Source organism: Dipodomys spectabilis, unplaced genomic scaffold (assembly GCF_019054845.1).
Source record: "Dipodomys spectabilis isolate Male_0828 unplaced genomic scaffold, ASM1905484v1 ptg000273l, whole genome shotgun sequence".
Classification (NCBI taxonomy): Eukaryota; Metazoa; Chordata; class Mammalia; order Rodentia; family Heteromyidae; genus Dipodomys; species Dipodomys spectabilis.
Window position 1 is genome coordinate 6474173 of NW_024870950.1, and position 27416 is coordinate 6501588.

Genomic DNA, 27416 nt, shown 5'->3' on the forward strand with positions numbered 1-27416 from the left:
ACCCTAAGAAGCCCTGCCTGCCACTACAAAGAAGATTAGGTATGAGCCTTCTACCTAGCTTCAGGGTGGAAGTGAGAGAAATGAGAGGAGTTTATGTGGAATTAAGAGTGCAGTTGAAAATAAATGAAAATCTTTCTCAAGATTACCAAAGCTCCCAGATGGAATGTTTCTACTGTAAAATACCGCACTCCCTGCTCTTGCAAATAGTGAAGCAGATGGTTTTGCTGTGGCCAGGAAATTCCATCAGGCGGCCTTTAGAAGGTGGAGATTCTTTGCATTCCCCAGTGATCAATCTGGTTCTTTTACCAACTTTAACCTTTTTTAACTTTTTGCACAGAGGGAGAGGGAAGGGGAGGGAGGGGGGAGGGAGGGAGGGAAGAAAGATAGGAAGGGAGGGACAAAAGAGATAAAGACAGAAAAAAACCTTTGAACGTGGCCACAGCCTGAAACCCTGAGGTCATGATACTGCGATAGTTGGTTACCTGTTGCCCTGAGATCAGGCTCCATATGTGTTCACCTGTGTCCTCTACGGCCAAGATGTAATAAACAATGGAGAAAACTAAGGTCATGGGAGAGATTGAGATACTTTAAAAAAGAAAAATGATCCCTAAATGCATTCTTTGTGGATTTTTCCGGGAGGGAGTTGGGTTGTTGGTCTGTTTCTGTTCTTGTTTTTCTAATAGTTTAAGATGCCCACTGGAACCAGAGATCCTTTGAAAAAATGGTCAGTTCTTGGACTGGAGCAGAGCTTGGTGTACCTTGCACGGACGGAATGAGGAGGATTTCTCAAATGATAGAGAAGGAAGCGAGGTGAGTCCCTACCCATAGCCCAATGACAAAAGAGGCTTGACACGCTTCTACCCACCATGCCTAGGATAATTTCAGCAAGAAAATTAAATGAGAGCAGAGGACTGCAGTCCCGTGCACAAAATAAGAACTTACAAGTCCGTATTTCTATAATGAAAAACAAAATAAACAAGAAAAGCGAGTTCTTCCTTAGGGTAGAAACCCAACAAATAAATGTAGAAAAAAGTACGGAGTTAGGAAATCACTCTTTGGTACCCATCACGGTAATAACAATCCATTCAGGAAAGAATCAATGACACTGAAACTAATGGATGCAAGTTTTTACAGCCTCGAAGAATCTCCCCACAGACACTGATTAATTACAGAAGGAAAAACAATAACTCTACAGTGGAGAAACCTGGCAGACACCACCTTAATCAAGTGATCAAAGTTCACATCACCAGCAGAGAGACAAACAAGACACCGTGTGCCTCCTGACAGGATACACTGAGAACACAGCACCCCTTCCCGCGCCCATGCCTGCCAAAAATGCAAAACCTGAATGTAATCAAGAGGGAAGAGCAGATACATCCCATTTGAGGAAAATCTACAAAATGTCCTGCTCTTTCAGAAACGTCAGTGTCAGGAGACCTACAGACAGATACACAGACTGTTTGGGATGAAGGGAGAGGAGGAGATCTGACAATTGAATGTAACAAGTAACAGATCTTTTTTTTCTTATAAGGAACATAACTGAGACAACTGGAAAATAAGATCTGTAGACGAACACCATCTGCATGTCAGTTTTATTTTAATCAGTGTGGTGTGCTTACATGAAGGGATGTGGACATGTGTGTAAGATAGATATACATATTATGCGTGAGGGAAATTAATATGAGGTAATATAATGTCTGGGGAGTCTGGATGACGAGGATTCTTTGTTCTATTTTTACAACTTTTCTGAACAAATGAGATCATGTCAAAAGCCAAAGGGAACTGTCCAGAATAAGACTCTCCATAGTGCACCTTCAAGAATACACGTGCACCATGACCTTGCTCTGATGTACGCATCCTCATCAGCACGGGAGATTCACTCTCGGCACGGCCTCGTGGAAGGGGGTGGGCTGTGAGGCTGGACAGGAAGACATCAAGGCAAGAATACAAAACTGGGAAAATTCCAGGTACAGCTTTTTGGTTGGCAAGGATGAATAAATGGCCATTCTTGACTTGGGCAGAATTTCAATACACCATTCAAAACACTCATGGTTCCAGCTTCAGAAAGATTTCCCCCAATGAAGTGAAAACTGATTCTAAATAAAAGGAGGAGGGCAGCCCAAGGCACAGGAGGGTGGCCAAATCAGACTGAAAGAGAGTAGAGAGAAAAACACCACCAATGCATTAAGTATCCCCTCAACAACCTCACCTCCCCGCCCCACCCCCCAAAAAAAGTTTAAAAAAATCCCACAGGCAAACAGATTCTAAGATAAATAGAAACTTCTTTCAAGGGGCAAAAAATAATACCCGCATCTGTTTAGCTCAGAATCTACTGAAGAGCCATATCTAATTGCATTCTGAACTTTATACAGTAACAGTGTTTGTCTGCTGCTGCATGTAAGTCTGTGAGGGTTAAATCATAAATAGGTGAGATTCCATCTACTTGGTAGCAATTTCCCAACAACCTTAAGGAAGATTCTTCTGTCACCATAGGCAGGTCAGAGAACACACATGCTGGGACAGGTCCCTCATGCCCGGAAGGCCCCAAGAATCATCCTGACCCTACATCGGTGCCATTTCCAGTGTGACCATAAATTAGCCTAGAAGTGAAAACTGCTAGCTCAGTCCACTGGGCAGGGAACCCAGCCACCACAGTGCTCTGGTTACAGCCAGGGACTGAGGGGGGCTGGCGGCGGCTGGAGGGGAACTGGTCACGAGATCAGAGGCAGAACTGGTAGGTCTCACAACCCAGCCTGGGCATGCTGTGGGAACACATGAGCTGAGAGTTGGGGATTCTTTTTTTTAAGTTCTTGCTGTTTTTACAATGTATGTAGATTTAAAAAAATTAAAAAAGGCAAGACAATGTAACTATTTCTTACCCTCTGCAGTACTCTGAATACAGATTTGGGGAAATCCTGTCAGCTACTCAGAACTTGTTTGCTTACACTTAGGAACTTATTCAAGTCTCTACCCAGCATCGCATGAAGGCTTCTCCACAACATCCTCTGTCCAACAGTCGCCCTAATGGTGCTCCAGTCCTGGATTTAACCAACCACAGGGCACTGACCCTTCCCAGATCTGAAGAAGTCCCGTGTCACAGCAAGCACTGTAGCTTCAACTCCTCACTGTATTGATGGCTGGTTCTCCAACTCTGCAGGTGCATACTCACACACCCCAATCCTTCAGCCATCCTTCCCTGCACATCCCCCACCAGCTCAACAGAATACTTTCCCCACTCCAGTTACAAATAGTACTTAAGGTACTGTAGCTGCTTTGCCAATACCTACAGCTTTTTCGGGTTCCCCCAATTTCCTCTCCCTTCTTGCTCTTGGACTGCGGAGCACAGGCGAGGAGACGATGTAAAAACAAGCCATCTGGCCCATTACGGCTTCAATCTGGCAGCTCATGATGTTGAATTTATTTTAAATAACTTCTCCTGATTAGAGTAGTATGAGCTCATTACATATATATATATATATATATATATATGTATGTATGTATGTATATGAGCATATGCATAAAGTCTAGATGTGCACAATGAGTCTCTAAAGCTAAAATAAAAACAACGGTGATTCTACCAGCTAGAAAATTATAGACCTGAGGCTAGACAGGTGGTTTCTCAAGCTGTTTTTCCCCTGCACCTACAGGTACAGATTTTCCTTAGCACTCCTGGATGCCTTGTATCACATATGGCCTGAACTGTCCACTTAAGTTCGCATGCAGTCTTTCCCATGACGTCAAATATTCTCTGTAAGGTTACAACTAATACCTGCACAGATCCTGCATCCTTTACCAAATGCTACTATGAGACACTTAAAACAATTCTCGGTATTTTGTTGTTAATGCTGCGATAAATGCCCATGGATCTCCGAACACACAGATAAATAATCAAAATAAGTAGCAGCTCCATTATTGCCCACCTAACAGGACCAGGCATGGTTTTAAACACTCTTTTAGAATATGGTTACATTTGATCCTTGTAGGAGCCCATTTTATAGATGAGGTACAAGATGTAGAACCATTTCCTCAACCTGGGAAGGCTTCCCTCAGTACCCTGAAACACAGCTCTCATGCGCTGCGTTCAGTCTCTATTTCCTTACGATACATTTCTGGAAAGAGAACTGCTGGCTCAAAAGCTAGGGAACAATTAAGACTCTTACATGTGCCAACCTGTGTTCCACAAAAGTTCTTCCAGCTCCCAGTGGTACATGGGCACCAATTTCCCTGAGCCTCATCAGCAGAGGGTACCGCTTTCTTTAAAACAGAGAAGAAGAAAAAAGAGCCAATCTGGCAGGTTAAAAAAAAAAAATGGCATCTCATTTTAATACTTTTTCTTTTTTTTCCTAAAAAGAAAGAACCTAGCTGTGGCTTTCTGTGACCAGACTGTCTTTTCTATGTGCTATCCTTAATGATTAATCAGAGAGCTTTCTAGGATCTTCCTGGCCATTGCTCCCACCTGATTTACTGTCAGAGACCATAGTCCCATAAGCTGCTGGGCTACAGAGAGCCCACATAGGCACACTGAAGCTCAGACAACTATCTCAGTCCTTCACTACAGTCTCAATTCTTTCAAACAGCAGGTGTTGGCCACTGTTTCACTTCCTCAACAGCAGTTTGTCTGTCTGGCCAGTTCCTCCCCCCCACGGTTGATTCCAGAAAGCTGACAGTTTTTGCCCTTTATTGTGCAACTAAAGCGCCCACCCCAAATACTGGAGCAGGCAGGTACCCGCTGGTAAAAGCCAGGCCCCTGCTTCAGGTGGGCTAGAAGACCCTCTATCTCCAAGACTCCATCCTCTCTCCAGGCTGACCCAGACCCTCCCACTTCGTGGTCACTAGCTTCTCCTCTTCTGGTCCATCTTTTCCAATCTCCCCTACATACACTCTCTGAACCTTCTTCGCCCTTCCTTCCCTCCTTTGGCTCCCCTCCCTCTGTAATCCACACATTGCCCGCCCTCTTTCCGTTCTCGTTCATAGCACTCTTCAGGGTTCACTTCCGCACTTACTTATCAAACTCACTCTCGTTGCAACCCGCAGAAATCCCTCCGTTCTCCTATCGTAGTTAGGCATCCTCTTACTTTCCCCTCCTCAGCAATCCGCTCTTATCTCTGCACATCAGCCACCTTAACTACTTCTGTGGTTTCAATTACTGAAATTATGAGTGGACTCCCAAAACAAAAATTTCCATTCCGGACTTATCACTTGAATATGCGCCTCCTACTTTCGGCAGACCACAAGATGTCTGTAAGTCACTAGCTCTCTATTACTCAAGACATGTCCAAAAGAACTGCCCCTCACTGAGAGTCCAAGTGTCTCTGGAAGGAGCAATTCATTCTTTGCATCCATTGCTGGGCACAGAAAGGGAAGATGGGTTTAAACTGTCTGGTGTCATGATCATCTTCCCTACCCCAAACCCACTGTCAAGATATTCAAACATGATCAATATACTTTTATACCATAGCAGTTCCCCACTACCCCATGAGGATTAGTTCCAAGACCTCTCCCCCTAGTGGGTGCCTAAAATTGAGGATATACCACATCCTATAGTTTATCTTTTTATTTTTAATTTTTTAAATCTTTTATTCTGTCCATCACGGCGGGGCTTGAACTCAGAGCCTGAGCATTGTCCATGAGCTTTTTCACTCAAGGCTACAACTTTGAGCCACAGTTCCACTTCAGGTTTCCGGTAGTTAATTGGAGATAAGAGTCACAAATGTTCCTGTCCCGGCTGGCTTTGAACCATGATCCTCATATCTCAGCCTCCTGAGAAGCTAGATTATTACAGGCCTGAGCCACCAGGGGCCTGGCTTTTTTTTTTTTTTTTTTTTTTTTTTTTGCCACTCCTAGGGCTTGAACTCTGGACCTGGGAGCTACCCCTAAGCTCATTTTTTGCTCAAGGCCAGTGCTCTACCACTTTGGAGATGAGAGTCTCACACACTTTTCCTGCCCCGGCTAGCTTCTAATCGCAATTCCTGAGATCTCAGCCTCCTGAGTAGCTTGGAATACAGGCATGAGCCACTGGTGCCTGGCACATCCTATAATTCAGTGCTTTTCTAGTGTTAATGAAACACTTATTGCACACTGTGACAATACTTTTGCAGTGTGAGGTGTGACATACAAACTAACAAGAATCTCCTTTTCCTTCTTCACAATTTCATGGAGAGAAAATCTCTTCTCAGCCACAGATCTTAGCCACCTAAAAATACAGGTATTTATTTTTCTTTCCTTAGGAATGTTTACCTTTTCAGCCAGGAGCCAGTCACTCATACCTGTAATCATCCCAGCTACACGGGAGACTGAAATTGGAAGGGCTGTGGCTCCAGGGCAGCCCTCCAAAGCCCCTCGAGAAAGAAAAGTTCACAAGACTCCATCTCAATGGAAGAATCTGGGCATGGTGGTGTGCACTGGTCATTCCAGCCTAAAATAAGTAGATCTACAGTCTAAGTGCAAGCTGGGTAAATAATAATCATAATAATAAGCAAGACCTCATCTCATAAAAAACCAGTGCAAAACAGGGCTATGGGCATGGTTCAAAAGTAGAGCGCTTTCCTACCATGTGTAAAGCCCTGTGTTCAAATCTAGGTATTGAAAACAAAACAAAACACCACAGGAAGAAACACTTTACCTTTGTGTTTAAAGGAAGCACTCTGCAGCTCCTCTTTGGTATATGCAAATTGCCAACATCCCTACTCTTGCTCTTTATGGTCATTATGAAGCAACATAAGGTTACCTGAACACCGCTGCGATACCTGAACGATCAGTCACATAACTGAGAAGGCTAGGTGGCATCCAGCAAGTGGGTGGTGCAGACAGCGCGGCTACGTAGGAATAATTCATGTCCCAGACAGGAAGGGCTGATGGGATGGTGTGAGACCTTATCGTGCTACTTAGCATGGGATACACTTTAAAACTTATAAGTTGTTTATTCCTGTAATTTTTTTTCGGTGTAATGTTTTCAGATCTCAGATGGCTGAAACCATCAAGTAAAACCACGGCTAAACTGGGACCAATGTAGTGGCTGGCTTCTTCCAACGCACAGGGTGTCTTCCCCACCATTTCCTGGCTCTCAGAGTTTTCATCTCTGTGCCTGCAGCCCCAGGCCCTTTGAGTGTCCTTTTCCTTCCTCAGCATTCATTCAAACCAAACCTCAGACATCATTCTGGAAGCTCAAGCTGGGGTTTCACGGGGCCTCAGTCTCTGCGGCGGCCCACGAAGCTCTCTTCCCTGCACTCCTGCAGTGGTCATCAACTGTCTTGGCACTGAAATCATCTCTCCTGTTTCATCTCTGTGGTTTTTAGCACTACAGGTTGACTATAAGTTGCTTGAGGGTAAAAACCAGCTCGTATCTCTGTTTATCTGCTGGCACGGTGCTGAGCTCAGAGGATTGGGGAGTGGGGGGGGAGGGGGGGAACAACAGCTAGAATCATGTCTTTCTAGGAATCCTTGTAGATGTCAGCGGGAGTGGGCTGATTTCAACAGTACGGATATATAATTCATCACTAAAGACCCAATAATCCAAACTGTGAGTACTCCACTGGAGTATTTCACTCTTCTGTGGTTTCTAGTGTTAGATTCCAAAGTCACTCTATGGAGATGGCCTGTTGCCTGTCATCTTAAAACAGCTAGTCAATACAACAGCAATGCAGAAGGCCAATCAAACTCCTCCTGAATACAACTAGTGTGGGGACTGGTGGGAAACACTGTAAGAAAGCAGCATACTGGGCTTTCTGCCTCTTGGAAAGTGCTCTCCAAGCCATGTTCACTATCACAACAGACAGAGGAGTCTACACGGGTTCCTGAACTCTTCTTGGGTGGTTTTCTTAATTAGCAGAGTGTTGGACTAAACAGCAAGATTAACTGTTGTACTTGAGAGCTGCACAGACGCAGGAAAACTGAACTTGGACAGAATCTTTGTTTGCATTTGCAGTTTCGGGCACGCAGCTTAGAAGCAGGCAACAATCGTCGAGATTTTCTAGATACAGATCTGATCTACATTAAGTACAAATGACAACACATTACCGCAGCAGCTTTCTTCTGCTCCTGGGGCAGCTCTTTCCAACACCCAGGAACCCCATCCAACTCTCCTGGAGACAGAAAACATGTCCTCAACAATAGCTTGGCCAACTGGTGATGGAGGATCGCAGGGAAGGGTGAAACAAGAGGTGGCCCTGCATGAAAGGAATTTTCCCTCACTGAGCAGTCACCCCTAGAAAAGCTGAAAAGGGGGCTGAAATTCCTACCAGCAGCGAGAATGCCACGCAGTGGGCTCACCATCAGCAGTACAGCCTTGAACAGGTTCCAGAACTGCTGGTACCAAGGCAAAACAAACAAGAGTTGCCTTTCAAAGTGTCACACACACACACACACACACACGCACACGCACACGCACACGCACACATAGAGTCTCTGGCCAGCACAGGCACAGCAAATTCTTCACATGGTCCTGAGCATGGCAATGGCATAAGAGGTCCCTAAATGAAGCAGGCTTGGATGCTGGAAGGTAGAGCAATGGCCAAGGCACAAAAAAAAAGGGGGGGGGATGGGGAGGTGGCAGTCACTACAAATGCAGAAGGACACACCATGTCCTCACCGTGGCCCAGGACAGGTGTACTGCACTGGGTGCCTTCACATGCTCTTTTGGGTTGTTTTTCCCAAGTTCCCCTGACTTCCTATTCCTGGCACACAGCACAGACAGCGACCCCCATCATCCAATTTGCTCCCAAATGACTCATTTTTACTAAAAGAAGATTCAAGAGGTGTATTTTAGCCAGGCTGTCATCCCAGCTACACAGCAGGAGAAGACTGGCTGGGTTATGGTCCCAGGGCAGCCAGAAAGTCCATCTCAATCAAAAAGCTGAATAAGGTAGTATACACCCAGAATCTAGCTACGCAAGAGACAGAAGTTAGGAGAATCATGGTCTGAGGAAAAACAATGAGGTCCTATCTTTGAAATGACTGGGGTTCCAGCTTGCCTAGCAACCTCAGGCCTGGAGTTCAAACCTAAAGAGCATAAGAAGGCTATTTAAATTTTGTTCTCAAATCCTAGAGACCTAAGGAGTTATTTCCACTTCTTTTTTTTTTTTTTTTTTTTGGGCGGGGGGCTCTTGAATACAGTACCTCACATACTCTTGCTTAGCTTTCTTGTTCACAGCTGGCACTCTACTACTTGAGCCACCCACTCCTCTGGTTGGGCATTTTATTAATGACAGCTCGAGTCACACTTTGCTGCCTGGTCTAGCTTGGAACTGAGATGCCCCAGATCTCAGCCTAAGTGCGTTTAGGATTACAGGCATGAGCTACCGGTTCCTGGTTCTATTTCTATCTGGTTAAGTAACAGGAGCGAGAACCACCACCACCAGGGCCTGAGAACTGCAAGGCGGACTGACCTCCAAATTATAAAACTTAAACCAACTAGAAGGGATAAGGGTATGCAGCAGGCAGGTAATAAAACTCAATCCTGAGTCCTGTTCTCTTCCCCCTTCTTCATCCCAGGACATAATTACAAAGCCCATTATTTACACTGCTACATTCCGTCAGGAAATACATTCTGAGGTACAGTTACTATTAGCCAACTTGGTGATAAAACAATTTTTTAAAAAGGATAATTTCTTCTTAAAGACCCTAGGGCTCACTTATTTACCTTCTGGAAGCCACCCAAAGAACTATTACACCCTCACCAAGCCTCCAAAGATGGCAGTAAGGGTATTCTTCCAAATGCTGCTTTTGGGCCCACAGCTGCTTATGAAGAATCACCAAGGCCACATTAAATAGTATTTGGATTAATTATGCTTGAAAGTCTCTCATCCGAGCACTGCTAAGACCAAACAATTGAGTTTGGGAATAAGTGTGGTTTCATATTTTTCCTTAATGGCTTCCTGAACACCCTGGTTAGGTCTGATCCCAAAGGGGAAATTGCCAGTTCAAGTCATAAAATGTGATCAATGCAGATCAAGACCCTGTGCTAAGTGTCCAGGATGAGAGACGAGAAACATATTTATGCAAGCACACAACATGAAAATTGCATGTTGACATAAAGAACTTCCACTCTTTCCTGACATTCCCACCATCCTTTCACCACCTCTAGACTTCTGCTCATCCCACCAGGATATCTCCCAGCAGGTTTGTTGTTTTTCGTTTTTTTCTTTTGGTCAGTTACAGGGCTTGAACTGTAGGGCCTGCGCACTGTCCTTGAGGTCTTTTTGCTCAAGGCTAGTAGAGCTCTACCACTTTGAGCCACAGCACCACTTCTGGTTTTCTGGTGTTTAATTGGAGATAAGAATCACACAGACTTTCTTACCCAGGCTGGCTTCGAACCATGACCCTCAGATCTTAGCCTCCTGAGTAGCTAGGATTACAGGGGGGAGCTACCAGCACCCAGTCCACCAGCCGTTTTAATCTTGGAAGGACTCAGAGCAAGTTTTGGAAACTGTCTCTATGGCTCCAAAAGATTCCAACATGAAGCCATGAGACTAGAGGAGAAAAAAAAAAACAAAACTTTCAAACCTCACTGATTAAGGGAGCCAATTTCTTTGGCCATGATCATTCGGATGACTGGGGTTCCAGCCCCACTGGTTTTGGTTTTCAGCTATTGTGCATAATGCATACCCAGAAGCTCACTGGCTGCTCTATAATGATTTTCATTCAACTCAACAAGAAATATTTATTGAGTGCCTACAATATACACAGCATCCCTCCTATCAATACAGACTCCTACCAGCTGCCTGTTACTGCGGTTGGGCAGGTGCTGGTAGAAGCAGCTGAGTGCCTTCCACGACTATTGGGATTCACCTTTACTGACCTAGGGTACTGCTGTCCCTATTCCAGAACCTTCCTGCTATCCTTCTAATAATCAGCTGTGCTCACAGTGATCTGGCAGCCACCAGTTTAAAAATCTAGTTCCATTATTTGCAACACCTGATGTGGCAAACACACCGGTTGTCCTGAGGCGCTAGGGTGCTAAAGTCCACTAAGGAGCCAAAACTTTGGTTCACCTCTGCTAGTCAGCGCCCTGGAAGTTCTATTTATTTTTTTTTTTTAATTTAATTTTATTTGTGAGCATACTGTACAGAGGAGTTACAGTTACATGGGCAGGATAATGCGTACATTTCTTACCAAGCATTGCAGCCTCCTCCTTTGTTTACCCTTCACATCCCTTCCCAGCCTCCCCCCTCCCCCCCTAATCCCAATCCTTCTCCTTCCCCCCCTTCCCCCCCTTTCCCCCCCTGGAAGTTCTAATCTACCCCATGGTCTCACTTTCAATCTACCAGGGTGTCCCCTAGTTCAGGGTGTTTGGGATTAACCCTGTCTGTCTTGACAGCCCATGGGAATGAAGGACACACTGTTTTGCAGGTACCTATGAGGAAAAAATGCCAGTACTGTCCAACGGGCCTACACACAAGCAGCTCTTCTGTCTTTTGATGTTGTCCAACTGACCAGAAAGGATATGGTTTCCGTTCCTGTTGGCTCTTGTCAGGTGGCAAAAAAGATTGCTCATCTCCTCACTTGCCCTTTGTCTTCCCTTCCTGGTCTCTCTGTCCTTGTTTTCTCTTTAGGCTGGGCCTGGTGACTTTCCAGGGCCCACAGAAAGCAGTAAAATATTCCAGAAGCAATGGACAACTTCCCCAAGTCTTACCAGGAGGTGCTGGGCTGATGGATATGTAGTCACTGCAGGCCACTGGGAGATGGCTTAGCCCAGCCTGAATGTGACTAAACCCCCTGTTATAATGCCTCAGATTCAACACATAGAGGGATGATGGTTAAGAATGCAGAAGGGTTCTTAATGGGCTTGTGTTGAACAAATTCTAGGACATGAACATGAACCACCTCTGAGAAGTCTACCCAGCAAACTTAGCATGTTTTCTGAGTTGTCATAGATTGGGCAAGGGAAGGGGGGAGGAATCTCTCTCCACAGAGATCAACAGGAGAAGCAGGGATTTCATCTGTTGTCTATTTGTAAACGGCTCAGGATACAGAAGCAAAAGGCTACAATGGATGCTGCTCATCATGTGGAAACTCTTCTGATTCCAGAAGCAGGGCAGCAGAACCCCAACACAATGTCAAACTATCCATACACTGGGGGAGGGAGGGTAGAACTCAAGAGAAGGAAAATAAAAGGAAAAAAAGAGGGAGAAGAAAATCACCAGGAATTTCCTTCCTTCCTTCCATCCTTCCTGCCTGCCTGCCTTCCTTCCCTCCTTCCTTCCTTCCTTCCTCGCCCCCATTCTCTCAAGAGTTGGCTACCCAGACTTTCTGCCTCTGGGATGGAAAGTGTTACTCAGCTGCAAGGCCTCTTGCTAATTGTGGGTTTTTATTTTTATTTCCTATTACCCTCTCGCACGCCTGATGAGATTATTTTACCGGAACTGACACAGCTGGAAGCAGCAGGCATACGTGGAGCCTCTGAGGAGGTGATGCAATCTCATTTTCATTGATCAGAAATCAGCAGGGCAGTAAGTGATGGGAAATTCCATTAGAAGGAAAACTCACAAGCCATGAGCCTCAACTTCCTTGACACACCCAAGATTGCCCCCCACCCGCCCGCCCAGGTCTTGCCTCCCTCTGGACTAAGTCAACACTGAGTGGCAGATTGGAAGTACTCCCCTAAGATGGCAAAGAAAGGACATGTCCTGTGCTGTGCAGCTGGTGGCTTGAGCAGGTACCAGCAGGACTTCTTGAACCAACAGGGCACTTTAGCTCTTCTCTATGGATTACGGAGAAGTCTTCCAAGCACCGGGAATGGGATCCCAACAGCCCCACAAACCCAAGCTTAAAGAGTCCCTTTCAAAACATCAACAAACAAGAAAGGGCAGACCCAAAGGACTTATTATAAATATGGCCCTAAGCACTTGTAAAGATAATCCTGAAGGTACCTACCATTTATTGAGTATCTATTATATGCCAAGCTCTGTGCTGTGTCCTCCACATGCATGAGCTCTGGCCCTCACTTAGGCCTCTGGGATGATTTATCTTCTTCTGTCTCCCAGAGGGAGAGGAAGCTGAGATCCAGGAAGGTAAGCAAGAGAGCCAGTTGGTACAAATGCCTTGATGCAGCTCAGCCCAAGGCCTCATGAGCAGCAAGGAAGGCTGAGGGGAAGCAAGCGCTCACACTGGAGATGGAAAAGAGGATGGAGCACATCTGACAAACGAGTCTGGTTTTGTCCAGAGGCAGGTGACAGATTCTGATTCACCACATCTCCATCATCTCCATCACCCCAACTACAGCATCCTTGTGTCCAGGGCTGGAACCACAGGGGATCTTCTCTTCACAATGTGTAGAATGGCTACTGTTTTAGCAGTTAGATCCCCTCCAACTGTTTGCCCAGCAAATATTGCTTCAGTCACCAAAGGACTATGGAAAAAACAGCCAGGAGCTATTTGACAAGACAAGTTCTACAAAAGAAACCACTACTAGCCAAGTGGCTGGCCAGACTGCCACTGGCAGTTCTGTTTCACCGAGGTGGCTCCGAGAAGAACCAGGCCATAGCCACATAGCCACAAAGTGATGACTGCTGCAAACAACTGCTCTCCAACAAAATGGAAAGTTTTAAGTGAGTAAGTGATGACTATGTACACAATCAAGTGTGACTAGCGTGCTAGTAAGCAAGCTTGTATTACACGCTTCATTCAGTCTATGGTTCAAGAAAGCCAAGAACTTTTAAGATACACACGTGGCCTCGGTGAGCTTCCAAGCTAGACAGATTAAAGAGAAAAGAAAAAGAAAAAAAAAAAAAAATCAGCCAGCATACAGTTATTCTTTGGTGTTGTTTTCATACAAGAATATATACATCATCACCACTTAAGTGGAGGCCAGAAGAAAGAGAAAAGGGAAGCTGAGGAAACTTTTGAGCTGAAGATGAAGGTAAAAATGTGTACCATAATAACCAAACCATCAATATGACTATGCCGTTGGCAAGACAAGAAAAAAAAAGTACACTAACCTTGTTTTCAGTTCAGTATTACAGTGTCTGTGAGAAAAGGAGCAGGCCAAAATGGCCAGGATGACTTAGTTCCAGTAGTTTCTCACTTGCTATGGGTGAGGAAAGAGCGTTAGGCAGCCGGGCCTGTAATTCCATCTCTCTGATCTCTTTGGGGAGGTAATAATGAGTGTGCTTCAGTGTAAGGCCGTCCTGTATCACTACTTCCTTTGATAGACAAGAATAATGACCCCCAGAGGGTGTTGGTGGTTTGCCGAAGGTCAGACAGCTGGTCAGTGGCAGAGCAAGGATGAGGGCCTGGGTATCTCACGCCACGCTAACAGTGCTCTCTCCCACACGGAGCTACACTCCCACTGTCCTTCAAAATCCGTGGGCTGGCTGTGCAGGAGGAGGCATGGGTGGAAGCAGGGGAGGGGGGTGGGGAGGAAAACGGCTGCAGATTAAGACCTAAGAACCAAACAACGAAATGTATCATACAGACTTCATGCCAATGCCAAATCTAACAGACCAACTCACCAACCACCTGCCATGCCCAATGTCCTGGCAGGCAGCAAGACTCCTGTCTTAAAAATAACTGACGGGGGGCTAGGAAGGTGGCTCAGTGGTAGAGCGCTTGCCTCACATGCATGAGGCCCTGGGTTCAATTCCTCAGCACCTCATAAGCCAGAAGTGGTGCTGTGGCTCAAGTGGTAGGGCGCTAGCCTTGAGCTGAAGAGCTGAGAAATAGCGCTCAGGCCCAGAGTTCAGCCCCCATGACTGACCCACAAAAACAAAACAAAACAAAAAAAACTGATGGGCAAAAGGACTGGAGATGTAGCTCAACCAGAAGCTACGGCCTGGTAGCCAGTGTGAAGGCATGAACGCCAAATCTCATTCCTGCCAAGAGGAAAACTGTTTCCATCTTCTCAAATAGTAGCACTAGCCAGAACCAAGCTACTCAGTCTTCTTGCTTTTGGGGTTTTTTTTTTTGTTTTTTTTTTTGGTTGATCATGGACTTGAACACTGTCTCTCAGCTCTTCAGCTCAAGGCTAGCACTCTACCACTTGAGCCATAGCACTACTTCCAGTTTTTTGAATGGTTTTCTGGAGATAAAAGTCTCATGGACTTTCCTGCTGGGGCTGGCTTTGAACCACGATCCTCAGATCTCAGCCTCCTGAGTAGCTAGGATTACAGGCGTGAGCCACCGGCACCCAGCAACTACACCCAGCAGCTACTGTCTTGAATTGACAAGTTCAGAGCAGGTCAAGCCTTTTCATTTTTACTTTCTCTCCCCACCCCACCCCCATCAAAAAAATGCAGGTTTTCTTTCTTTGGAAGCCCCAGCTATCTCTAAAGCTGTCTTCAAAAATCACAACCGCTGACTCCTGCTACTCTACCCTTAAAGGGTACGAAGCACCAGTGCCATGCTGCTAGTGTTAAAAGAATAGAGGGATAAACAATCCATATCACACCCTGGCACTGCACCTGACACATTTCTAGTTGTAAATGGTTACTATCTTTCCTAGGCAAAAAATGAAGCACCCAAGTTTGCATCCTGATCTTTTTGTGGTTTGTTTGTTTGTTTGTTTGGGGGAGGGGGGGGCGCATATCTCTTAATGTTAAAAACCTACACTTAAACCTACCAGCCGGGAGTCTCCAGGAGGATCCCACCCCACCCATCACTCTCCACCGGAGTGGAGAGGCTCCATCCCGCCAAAGCCGCCCGGCACCAGCAGCAGACCACCCGCCCAATCGCGATCGCAACGACCCGGCGGGGGGCCGCCCAACCCAGCCCGCAACCACCCCAACTGAACTCGGACTGCAACAACAACTGACGGACTGCAACAACAACTGACGACCTACAGGGTGAGTACCCATCAGGGGACAGGGAATCCATCAAGGGAGACCAGAGCTGGAGGGAATCCCCAGACCCTGACCTAGACTCCCTACCCCAACACCCGGACCACAGAACCCACTAAAACTGGGAACTGTTCGAGAGCCCCACCAGCCGGTGGAGCACACTCTGCTGGCCAGGCCAGAGCAAGAGCGCCCCGGGAAGGGAGCTTAAATGCTCAAGCCAGGAACAGTGCCCCTGGGTCAAGACTACCAACAGTAGAAGAAATTTGAACTGTGTCCTCCAGGCTGCATAACCAAGGTGGTATACACATTAGCACAGGCCTAACGAGCGCGCTCCAGGCTGGGGCCGGAACCAGGCCAGGGGACCGGCGCCTGAACAAAGCAAAAAGGGTCAGAAGTGGGGCTGTGGCTCAAATGGTAGGGTGCCAGCCCTGAGCTGAAGAGCTGAGGGACAGCACCCAAACCTAGAGTTCAAGCCCACAACCAGCCCAAAACAAACAAACAAAAACACATCAGGAGCCCATAGCAGACTCCAGTATTTGGGAGAGTGCATCCAGAGCATCTGATCTTCCCAAGAGCACCCGCAGGAGCAAACACAAGCAGTCTAGGCTGCTCAACCCTTCCAAAGGCGGGAATTGCTACAGCAGAGAGCTGAGAATCCTAAGTGAATAGCAGCTGGAAATAGGCTCCCAACAGAATCCAGATCAGACACAGACTCTCTCTACCAATACAGAATCAGCAACCAAGCAAAGACAGACACACCAAAACAAGATTGAAGAGCAGTCTCCTGAACCCCCATGCGAAAATCACAGAGAAAAATCACAAGGTTTACCACTACCCAGGACAGCAAGCTCACCTCAAAAGCCAGCAGCCACGCAGGGGAGAGCCCCAGTGGGAGCAAAGCAGGAATGGAAGACAAAAACTACATCCAAGGGTTGCTGGAGGCAATGACTCAAGAAATAAAGCGAGAAATGGATCAGAAATTGAAAGAGCACAAGGATGAACTATCAAAAGATATACAGGATATCAAACAAAAATTGGATGCAAAAATAGAAGCTGCACAAACCTCAGTAAGAAGTGAGATAAACGCCAAATTAGAGGTAATGCATACTGATATCACCTCATTGAGAGGTGAGATCAGTACTCTGAGAACCAACATTGAATCCATAAAGGGATCCATTTCCACCATGCAAACCACAATAGAAGCCACGGTCAACAGAGTGAATGAAATGGAAGGTAGAGTGTCAGATACAGAAGACAGAATACACCAACTGGACCAAAAAGTGACAGATATGGAAAAATCACTCAAATTAAACCAAAGGGAAATTCAAGAGCAAGCAGATAATGCTAAAAAATTTAACCTTCGCATAATCGGAGTGGACGAAGGTGAGGAATTCCAGAGCAAGGGAATGCAACACCTATTTAACAAGATAGTCAATGAAAATTTTCCCCACCTCAAAAACGACCATCTTAACTACATCACAAAAGCTTATCGAACACCCAACAAGCAAGATCCCAGGAGAAACACTTCTAGGCACATAATAGTAACAATGATGGATCTGAATAATAAGGAAACAATCCTGCATGCAGCAAAAATGAAGAAGGAGCTATACTACAACGGGAAAAAAATTAGAATCACTGCAGATCTCTCCACACAAACAATGAATGCAAGAAAAGCCTGGGAAAGCACCATACGAGCCCTGAGAGCCAATAACTGCCAACCCAGACTGATATACCCGGCAAAGCTAGCATTCACATTCGATGGAGAACTGAAAACTTTTAATAGCAAAGAAAAACTAAATGAATACATAAACATTAAGCCAGCATTACAAAGAATTCTAAGAGGGGGGACACAACCTGAAGAAAGCAACCAGGAACTGGGACCTGCCCCAAACAGGCATTACTCAAAGTCTAACTGAGCAAGCACAGGAGGAAAGGAAAGAAGAAAAACTTAGGAAAACGGAATGGCAGGGACAACAATGCATCTCTCTATACTTTCTCTTAATATAAATGGGCTGAATTCGCCAATTAAAAGAAAACGAACTGAGGACTGGATCAGAAAACAAGACCCATCCATCTGTTGCCTTCAGGAGACCCACCTCTCAGCCAAACATACAAACAAACTCAGAGTGAAGGGGTGGAAAAGGATCTACCAATCAAATTCCCCCAATAAGAAAGCAGGTGTAGCTATCCTGATATCTGACAAAATAAGCTTTTCATTAAAATCAGTACAGAAAGACAAGGACGGACATTACATATTAATAAAGGGAACAATCCAAGAGGAGGATATAACCATCATCAACTTATATGCCCCAAATATCGGTGCACCCAGATATGTTAAACAAATGCTCTCAAACTTACAGAATAAAATAGATCCCAATACGATAATACTAGGAGACTTTAACACGCCACTCTCACCAAAGGACAGGTCTACCAACCAGAGGATTGGCAAAGAAGCTACCGAATTAAGTGAGGCCATACTTCAAGCGGAATTAACTGACATCTACCGAGTATTTCACCCTAAAACAACACAGTACACATTCTTCTCAGCAGCTCATGGAACTTTCTCCAAAATAGACCATATCATAGTTCATTCAAGGAACTTAAGCAAATACAAAGGGATCGACATAATCCCCTGTATCCTATCTGACCACAGTGGAATCAAGCTAGCTCTCAATAACAAAGCATACCGCAGAAATTTCTCTAATACATGGAAATTGAACAGCACACTCCTTAACAAGGCCTGGGTAACAGAAGAGATCAGAGAAGAAATAAAGCATTTCCTAGAACTCAATGAAAATGAAAACACCTCACAAAGAAACTTGTGGGACACAGCAAAAGCAGTCCTGAGGGGCAAATTTATTGCCCTCAGTGCCCACATCAAGAGAATGGAGACAGACCAAGTAAATAATCTCATGTTGCAACTAAAACAGCTAGAAAAACAAGAAAAAATGGGACCTAAAGCTACTAGACGAAGCCAGATAACCAAATTGAGAGCAGAGATTAACCAATTAGAAAATCAGAAAACCATAACCAAAATAAACCAAACAAAAAGCTGGTTCTTTGAAAAAATAAACAAAATTGATGGCCCGTTGGCAAGATTAATTAAAAAAAGAAGAGAGGAAACCCATATTAATAGGATTAGGGATGCCACGGGAAACATCACAACACGTACCCAAGATATCCAAACAATTCTAACAGACTACTTTCAAAAGCTATACTCTCTAAAGGAAGAAAATCTGGCGGAAATGGATGCATTTTTAGAGAAATACAAGTTACCCAAACTGAGCAAAGAAGAAGTTAACCAATTAAATAAGCCAATATCCTATAATGAGATACAGGAAGCTATCAAAAGTCTTCCAACAAAAAAAAGCCCAGGACCAGATGGATTCACAGCAGAATTCTATAAGACCTTTAAAGAAGAACTAATACCCATACTCCTCAAGCTCTTCAGAGAAACAGAGAAGGAGGGAGCTATCCCAAACTCATTCTACGAAGCCAATATCACACTCATCCCCAAACCAGGCAAAGACCCAACCAAAAAGGAGAATTACAGGCCAATCTCCTTGATGAACACAGATGCAAAGATCCTTAACAAGATTCTAGCTAACAGAATCCAGAAACACATAAAAAAAATAATACACTATGATCAGGTAGGCTTCATCCCAGAGACACAGGGATGGTTTAACATACGTAAGTCAATAAATGTAATCCAGCATATCAACAGAGCCAAGGTCAAGAATCACATGATTATCGCCACAGATGCAGAAAAGGCCTTTGATAAAATTCAACATTCATTCATGCTAAAAGCTCTGGAGAAAATAGGAATAGAAGGAACATTTCTAAAAACAATAAAAGCCATTTATGACAGACCAATAGCCAATATTATACTTAATGGGGAAAAGCTACAACCAATCCTCCTAAAAACAGGAACAAGGCAAGGATGTCCACTGTCTCCACTCCTCTTCAACATAGTCCTAGAACCCTTAGCCAGGGCAATAAGGCAAGAAAAAGACATTAAAGGGATCCGCATAGGGAAAGAAGAAGTGAAACTATCCCTTTTTGCAGACGACATGATACTATACCTCCACGATCCCAAAAACTCCATCCCCAAACTTTTAGAAATCATAAGTCACTTCGGCAAAATAGCAGGATACAAAATAAACCCACAAAAATCAGTTGCCTTCCTATACACTGATAACGCACAGGAAGAGAGGGAAATAAAGGGAGCAACCCCATTCACAATAACCTCCCAAAAAATAAAATATTTAGGAATTAACCTAACCAAAGATGTAAAAGAACTATTTAATGAGAACTATAAAAAGTTAAAGAAAGAAATTGCAGAAGACACTAGGAAATGGAAAGACCTCCCATGCTCCTGGATAGGCCGACTTAATATAGTAAAGATGGTGATACTTCCAAAATTAATATACAAATTCAATGCAATTCCTATTAAAATCCCAATGACGTACATCACTGAAATACAGAAAACAGTCCAAAAATTTATATGGAACAACAAAAGACCTAGAATAGCCAAAACAATTCTAGGGGATAAAGACAATATGGGAGGGCTATCCATGCCGAACTTCAAACTCTACTACAGAGCTATAATCACAAAGACAGCATGGTACTGGCACAAAAACAGACCCGAAGACCAATGGAACAGAATAGAAGATCCAGATATAAATCCACAGGCCTACAGCCAGCTGATATTCGACAAAGGAGCCAAAGACATACAATGGAAGAAACACAGCCTCTTCAACCGCTGGTGCTGGGAAAACTGGGCAGCCACATGCAGAAAACTAAAAGTGGACCCCAGCCTATCACCATGCACCAACATCAACTCAAAATGGATTAAAGACCTTAACATTAAACCTGAATCTCTGAAACTACTGCAGGACAGAGTAGGAGAGACACTTGAACTAATAGGCACAGGAAGGAACTTCCTGAACAGAGTCCCAGGGTCACAACAAGTTGGAGAGAGACTCGACAAATGGGACTACCTTAAAATAAAAAGCTTCTGCACAGCTAAATCTATCGCAACTAAGCTAGAAAGACAACCAACTAATTGGGAAAAAATATTTACCAGCAATATATCAGACAAGGGGTTAACATCCTGTATATACAGGGAACTCAAGAAACTAATCCCTCCCAAACCTAACAAACCAATTACTAAATGGGCAAGGGAACTAAAGAGGGACTTCTCAAATGAAGAAATAAAAATGGCAAAGAAACACATGAGGAAATGTTCATCATCCCTGGTGGTGAAGGAAATGCAAATAAAGACAACCCTGAGATACCACCTTACCCCAGTCAGAATGTCCCACATCCACAAATCAGCCAACGACAAATGCTGGAGGGGATGTGGAGAAAGAGGAACCCTATTACACTGCTGGTGGGAATGTACACTTATACAACCACTTTGGAAAGCAGTCTGGAGGGTCCTTAGAAAGCTAAAGATTGACCTCCCTTACGACCCAGTCATACCACTTCTAGGCATCTACCCTGAACAACAGGAACCAATATACAAGGACACGTGCACCTCCATGTTTATTGCAGCACTGTTCGCAATAGCTAGGATATGGAAACAACCTAGGTGCCCCACCACAGATGAATGGATCCAAAAATTGTGGTATCTATACACAATGGAATATTATGCAGCCATTAGAAATGACAAAATAATGGCATTTGCAGGGAAATGGATGGAGCTAGAAGGAATCATGTTGAGCGAGGTAAGCCAAGAACGAAGAGACAAACGGTACATGGTCTCCCTCATAAGTGGATGCTAAATCCAAAAGGTTAGTGATACGACAAAACTAACAGGACTTAAGAAACAAAGAACTCCCGCTCATCTGGTTGAACCACTACTAAATATCCTCATGCTGCTGATCACAAATATGGTATATAACATGTGAACACTGTTATATATTACAGACTGTGGTAGACAATTTGCTCCAGGGAAGTTAGAATGAACTTGTGACTTTGAAATTATGTAATCATTTAATCACAATCAAAAAAAAAAAAAAAAAAAAGAACCTCGGGGAAGGGAGGGAGGGAGGGGATGGTCGGGGGAAAACAATGGAGGGGGTAACAATGTTCAAGAGGAAGTGTACTCATAACCTCACTCATGTAACTGTGACCCTCTGTATAGTAGCTTTACAATAAAAAAAAAAAAAAAAAAAAAGCAGTCTAGGGAAAAAAAAAAAAAAAAAAAAAAAAAAAATAAAAACCTACACTTGCTGATTAATAAGCTAATGCAAAAATAATCAGTGCAAAAAAGGACTGGAAGTATAGCTCAGCAGTATAAGCACCTGCCTAGCAAGCATGAGGCCCAAGTTCAAAGCCCAGTACTACCCAAACTACATTCATCATTCTATATCCAAAACTTTTATACACAAGGTTTTTTTTAACACTGTTAGTAAATCTACAAAATAAGCCAATATTTACCAATCACTAAACTGAAGCATGCTGTCTTTGATCTTAGCACAAACGATTCATGAGTCACTGAATTACTCTGTAATGGCTACCCTGCTTTCTGTCAGCCTAGTCTGCAGTATTGATCTGTAGGTAGACTGTCCAATGGTAACTGGTGCTCCATGCCTCCCACCCCCACCCTGCATCCACCAGCAGCCCCTTCCTCCAACCTCAGAATACCCTTGCCACCCTGTGGGCTCCAGGGAAATATCACTGCAACGTAGCATCAAGAGCTAACCAAGAAAGAGCACAGTTACTCCTGGCACCAACTTCCCCAGGAAGAAATCACAATGTCCCTTGGATTTATGCTATACTTTAGACAAGTTCCAACTCTCTTATATTCCCTTCTCGTTTGACCTCCAACGATCTTTCAAATAAGCAGAACAGGAATCACTTCAGATTTTACAGGTTAAGAAAAATTCAAACATTAGAGTGAGTTCTAGGAGTCACACAGGTCACACAGCTGGTGAGTAGAAAAGCAAGGTCCAGAGCCGTCTCCAGGCTCCCACTCCAGTGTTCTTTTCTCTGTGAAGACATCACTTCCTCCCAGTCACCAACTCCCAGAGAAACAGGAAGGATAAAGACAGAACTCAACTTGCTGCGTACAGAAACCCAAGCCCTTCAAAAACAGTTTTTATCCAAGTAAGAGAGGGGAAAAAAAGAGTGCACCAAAGACCTTTAAAAAAAAAAAGGTATTTCACAGATCACACTTAAAAAGCAGAGTTACAAATACAGGTTAAGCTTCCCTAGCCCAAAATTCCAAAATCAGAAACTTTGTGAGTAACATGTTGCCACAAGTGGAAAATTCCACACCAGAAAAAAAAAATGTAAATGCTGTGTAACAGTACCTTCAGGCTATGTGCAGTAAGGGGCATACATTTAAAAAAAAAAAAAAATCAGTTTTGTCTTTAGCTTTGGGTCCCATCTCCAAGGTATTTTACCAAATCCATGCAAAGGTTTCAAAATCCAAAAATACCTAAAATCAGTCGGGCGCCAGTGGCTCATGCCTATAATCCTAGCTATTCAGGAGGCTGAGATCTGAGGATAGCGGTCCAAAGCCAACCCGGGCAGGAAAGTCCTTGTAACTCTTATCTTCAATAAACCACTAGAAAACTGGAAGTAGCGCTGTGGCTCAAGTGGTAGAGCACTGGCCTTGAGCTGAAGAGCTGAGGGGCAGCACCCAAGCCCAGGGTTCAAGCCCCACAACTGACAAAAAAAAGAAAGAAAGAAAGAAAAAACACCTAAAATCTAGTCTAGTCCTCAGCATTTTGGATGAGGGCCACTCAACTTATAACACCAAATGCTTAGTTGTTCTTTAACGACACAAACATTAAAGTCTCTCACCACTGGCCCACACCTTTAATCCTAACTACTCAGAAGGCTGAGATCTAAGGATTATGGTTTGAAGCTCACCTAGGCAGGAAAGTCCAAGAAACTCTTAACACCAATTAACCACCAAAAAGCCAGAAATAAAGCTATAACTCAAATCAAGAGCATCACTCTTAAGTGAAAATAGCTAAAGCCCTAAGTGCAAGTCCCAGAACTGTCCCATGCATGTGTGTGTACACACACACACACACACACACACTATTAAATCATAGATTTGTACATAGATCAGGACCTGGGAGAAAAATTCATTAATGCTGGGGAAAAAAAAAAAAAAAAACTGTAAGGAGGAATGGCTATTACCTGCCACAATCTGACCACTTGGCTCAAATACCCAAGTACAAAACAAAGTGATCAGCTGCCAACACCTGGGAGCTAAGTATGAGTGAGGCTGAGCCTAGAAGAACTGCTGTGGGTGCAGAGTTCACATTAGGGTAAGTGGGGTAGCAGGGTAACATACAGGGTAATCCAGGGAACAATATAATCAAGTGCATACATCCACACGAAATCACAGACAGAGGAACAGATAGCAAAACAAAACGCAGCATTAAAAAATGAAAACCAGAAAGCTCTCTCTCTCTCTCTCTCTCTCTCTCTCTCACACACACACACACACACACACACACACACACACAATCACCAGGACCCCAATGGCAAGATCTTGTTGCCAAACTTTCTAGATGTGACTTGCTACTACTGAATCCCTTCAACTTGTCCTGGGGGATGAACTCCAGCTGTCCTAGAGAAAAATCAAACTGGTCACCTTCAATCTAGCAAGTGACACTAACCAGATCAGAGACAGCCAGTGACCATGAGATGACCTCAGGCGGCATCTAACCCCATCTCCACCATTCTGTCATCAAGAGCTCCGCTTCCTAACTTCAGACTCTCACTGCTCCATGGGAGCCTGAATTCTACATGTATAAGACTGTCTCCAAAACAAGTAGTTCTTTCTAGAAGGAGAAGGTGGATCACAAAACAACTGCAAGAGTCATCTTGGAAGAAAACCCTGTTTGCACAAGAGCCACAATCCTTGACTGGATTCCATACCTGCCAACTTGCCCCAGAGTGAGGAGGACCAGTAGTCAGGCCTAGGGCCCAGGGCTAAGGGTGACCTGGAATTTTCACTCTTTTAACACAGAAATTCCTGAGTCACAGTTGAAACCCCACTGCTGTAATTGCTTTATGCACTGTCTCTGCGCGCGCACACAGAAAGACGCCTTTACGAAGTTGCATTAGCTTCCAGATCCGCTGTTTAAAAACCTTCCCTTCTCCCAGGCGCTTTGAGATAAAAGCTGTGTGTGACTCACTGGCCAGCTGTCAAATTCCGGCACTTGCTTAGGCTGCAACCAGAGCAGTTTCCCATCCAACCATGGAAGGCGTAGGCCCCGCTGGCAGAGCAGGGGTTAATGGAAGCTGACCGCAGCATAGTTGTTAAAGTAATCAATACCACTGAGATACTAAAGCAGCATAAGCCACAATATTGATTGCCAAGCAGATGATAAAACTGTTTATTATGATAATTGCAGGGTCCCTGCAAGATGCTCCTAGCGCTTCCTAAAGCTGTTTACAAAACTAATAAAGATTGGCCATTTCAAGGCCTTTCATTTTCGTCATGCTTCTCCCCACAAACTCCCCCCACCCCACCAAAATCCAGGCCTTACCCCTAGGGTTTTAGGGCAAGCAATAGAGCTGTCCTGGAAGTGTGTCTCTCAGAAGCCTAAAACTGACCATCCCTTGCTCTGCCCTGAAGTTCAGGAAAGAGGATGGAAGGAAAGAGCAGTTGGCAGACAGTCGGGGAGTTCAGATTTCCTCCTTGGAGCCCTCGGTGTGATAATTGAGGCGTTTTATTGATGGAGGGGACTGCTAAGGGCTCCTCAGGCTGACAGCCATTTGTTCTAACACATTTGAAAAACCACACCACCTTAGTAATTATAACTTCTTGGTGGCTGTGGAACTAACCGTCTCAGTCAAACACCAATTCTACAATGCATATCCACCAACACAACTCAATGGTGACTTTGGCTGCTGAACTGAGCCTAGGACTTGGGTTCTGTCACATCTAGCTACCCACTCAAGTTAGTGTATACTTGGCAATACTAAGGTTTGAACTCAGGCCATCACACTTGCTCAACTGGTGGGTGTTCCACAACTTGAGCCATGCTTCTGGCCCTGCTCATTGCTGTTTTGTTGTTGTTGACATTGTTGTTAGTCATGGGGCTTGAACTCAGGGCCTGGGCACTCCCTGAACTTTTCAGCTCAAGGCTAGCTTTCTACCATTTTGAGCTACAACTTCCACTTCCAGTTTTCTGATGGTTAACTGGAGGTAAGTGTCTCATGGACTTTCCTGCCTAGGCTGGCTTGGAGCCTCGATCATCAGATCTTTGAGTAGCTAGGATTACGGGTGTGAGCCACTAGTCCCTGGCTTCTTGCTGGTTACTTTAAAGATGAAATCCAGCAAACTTTTCTGCCTGGCTGGCCTCAAAGTGCTATCCCCCAGATTTCAGCTTCCTGAGTAGCTAGGATTACAGTGACTACAGGTATAAAGCACTGGTTTGACCAGTTTAATTTTATTAATAGTGGAATTAATTTCTTCTTGGTCACAAGAACAGCTCTATGCCTTGAAATGGCCAGGGTGCTTACCCATGCTGCAATACTACATCCAAGAAGAACTGGAATGCAAAGACTTTTCTCAATAGTAGACATCTCACAGGTAACTTTACATTCTTCAGATTGCTCAAGGGAAAACCACGCAATCCTGAGATGAAATATAGTAGACTCAATCTCGCAAAGCTTGGCAAATAAACGGTTTTCAGGGAGCCAAGAAGGTAAAAAAAGAACGCATGTACTTCAAGAACCAGCCGACATCCCTCATCATCTATGGTGGCCAAGAAAATTTTACCTGTAAGAAAATTTCACTGGACCCGCTTTCAAAACCAAGTTTGCAATTTAGGGGGCAAAATTCTCAGAGAAGATCTGTCAAAGGATTTGTAAGCGGCCTGCTTATAATTTCTATTTTAGGAGGGTGCGGGCACTGGGGTATGAATTCAGGGTCTTGTACTTGCTAGGTAGATACTCTACTACTTGATCCAATTTGTCAGCTCTTATTTGTGTATGTTGGTTAAGGGAGGATCTCATTTTATGCCCCAGACTGGCCTGGGCTGTGATCCTCCATTTATACTTCCCCACAATCACTGCAGACAAGCATAAAGCATATACCACTGAAGCCAGCCATTGTGTTTTCCCTGTAGCTAGGATGACAGGTGCATGCTACCACGCACAGCCATTGGTTGAGATGAAATTGCAGAAACTTCTTTTTTTGCCCAGACTGGCCTTGAACCACAATCCCCAAACCACAATCCCCCAATCTTCACTTTCCAAGTAGCTAGAATTATAAGTCTGAGCCACCAGGCCCTGGTTCTTTATTATCTTCCTTTTCCCAAATGGAGGCACAGAAAAACTGCGCAGAAATGTTCATGCCTGGCCAAACCCACCCCTCTAGGCTTCCACAGAGGAGGCCTGGACTCTTCTGGGTGTCTCCATTCTGGCTGCACCCAGCAGCGGTGGGAGGCCACTGCCCACCGAGCATGCCTGTGCGTGCACATGCACTGTTCAATTCTGTGGACGAGTGGAGACACGCAGCAGCTTTGTAGTCACCTACGCACAATCATACAGAAATCAGAGACCTGGAGCCAGTTTTATGGAGAGTATGAGTCGTTTGCCAAAGACCTCGCCATGAACTCACAGATACCGCAGCGTGGCTGGAAGGGACACATAGGGATTAGCTCA

At 44.6% G+C, this 27416-nt stretch overlaps 1 protein-coding gene across 1 annotated transcript in view; it reads right to left on the reverse strand.

Annotated features, from left to right (window-relative positions):
* Zfhx3 (zinc finger homeobox 3) overlaps positions 1–10088 on the reverse strand; it is a 167236-nt gene extending 157148 nt beyond the window's left edge. Inside the window, exons 1-2 of the mRNA XM_042700802.1 lie at positions 10076–10088; positions 9115–9122 (exon numbers count right to left, since the gene is read on the reverse strand). The gene's annotated coding sequence lies outside the window, so the exon portion shown is untranslated. The remainder of the gene's footprint in view (positions 1–9114; positions 9123–10075) is intronic.
* Between the last annotated feature and the right edge of the window lie 17328 nt (positions 10089–27416).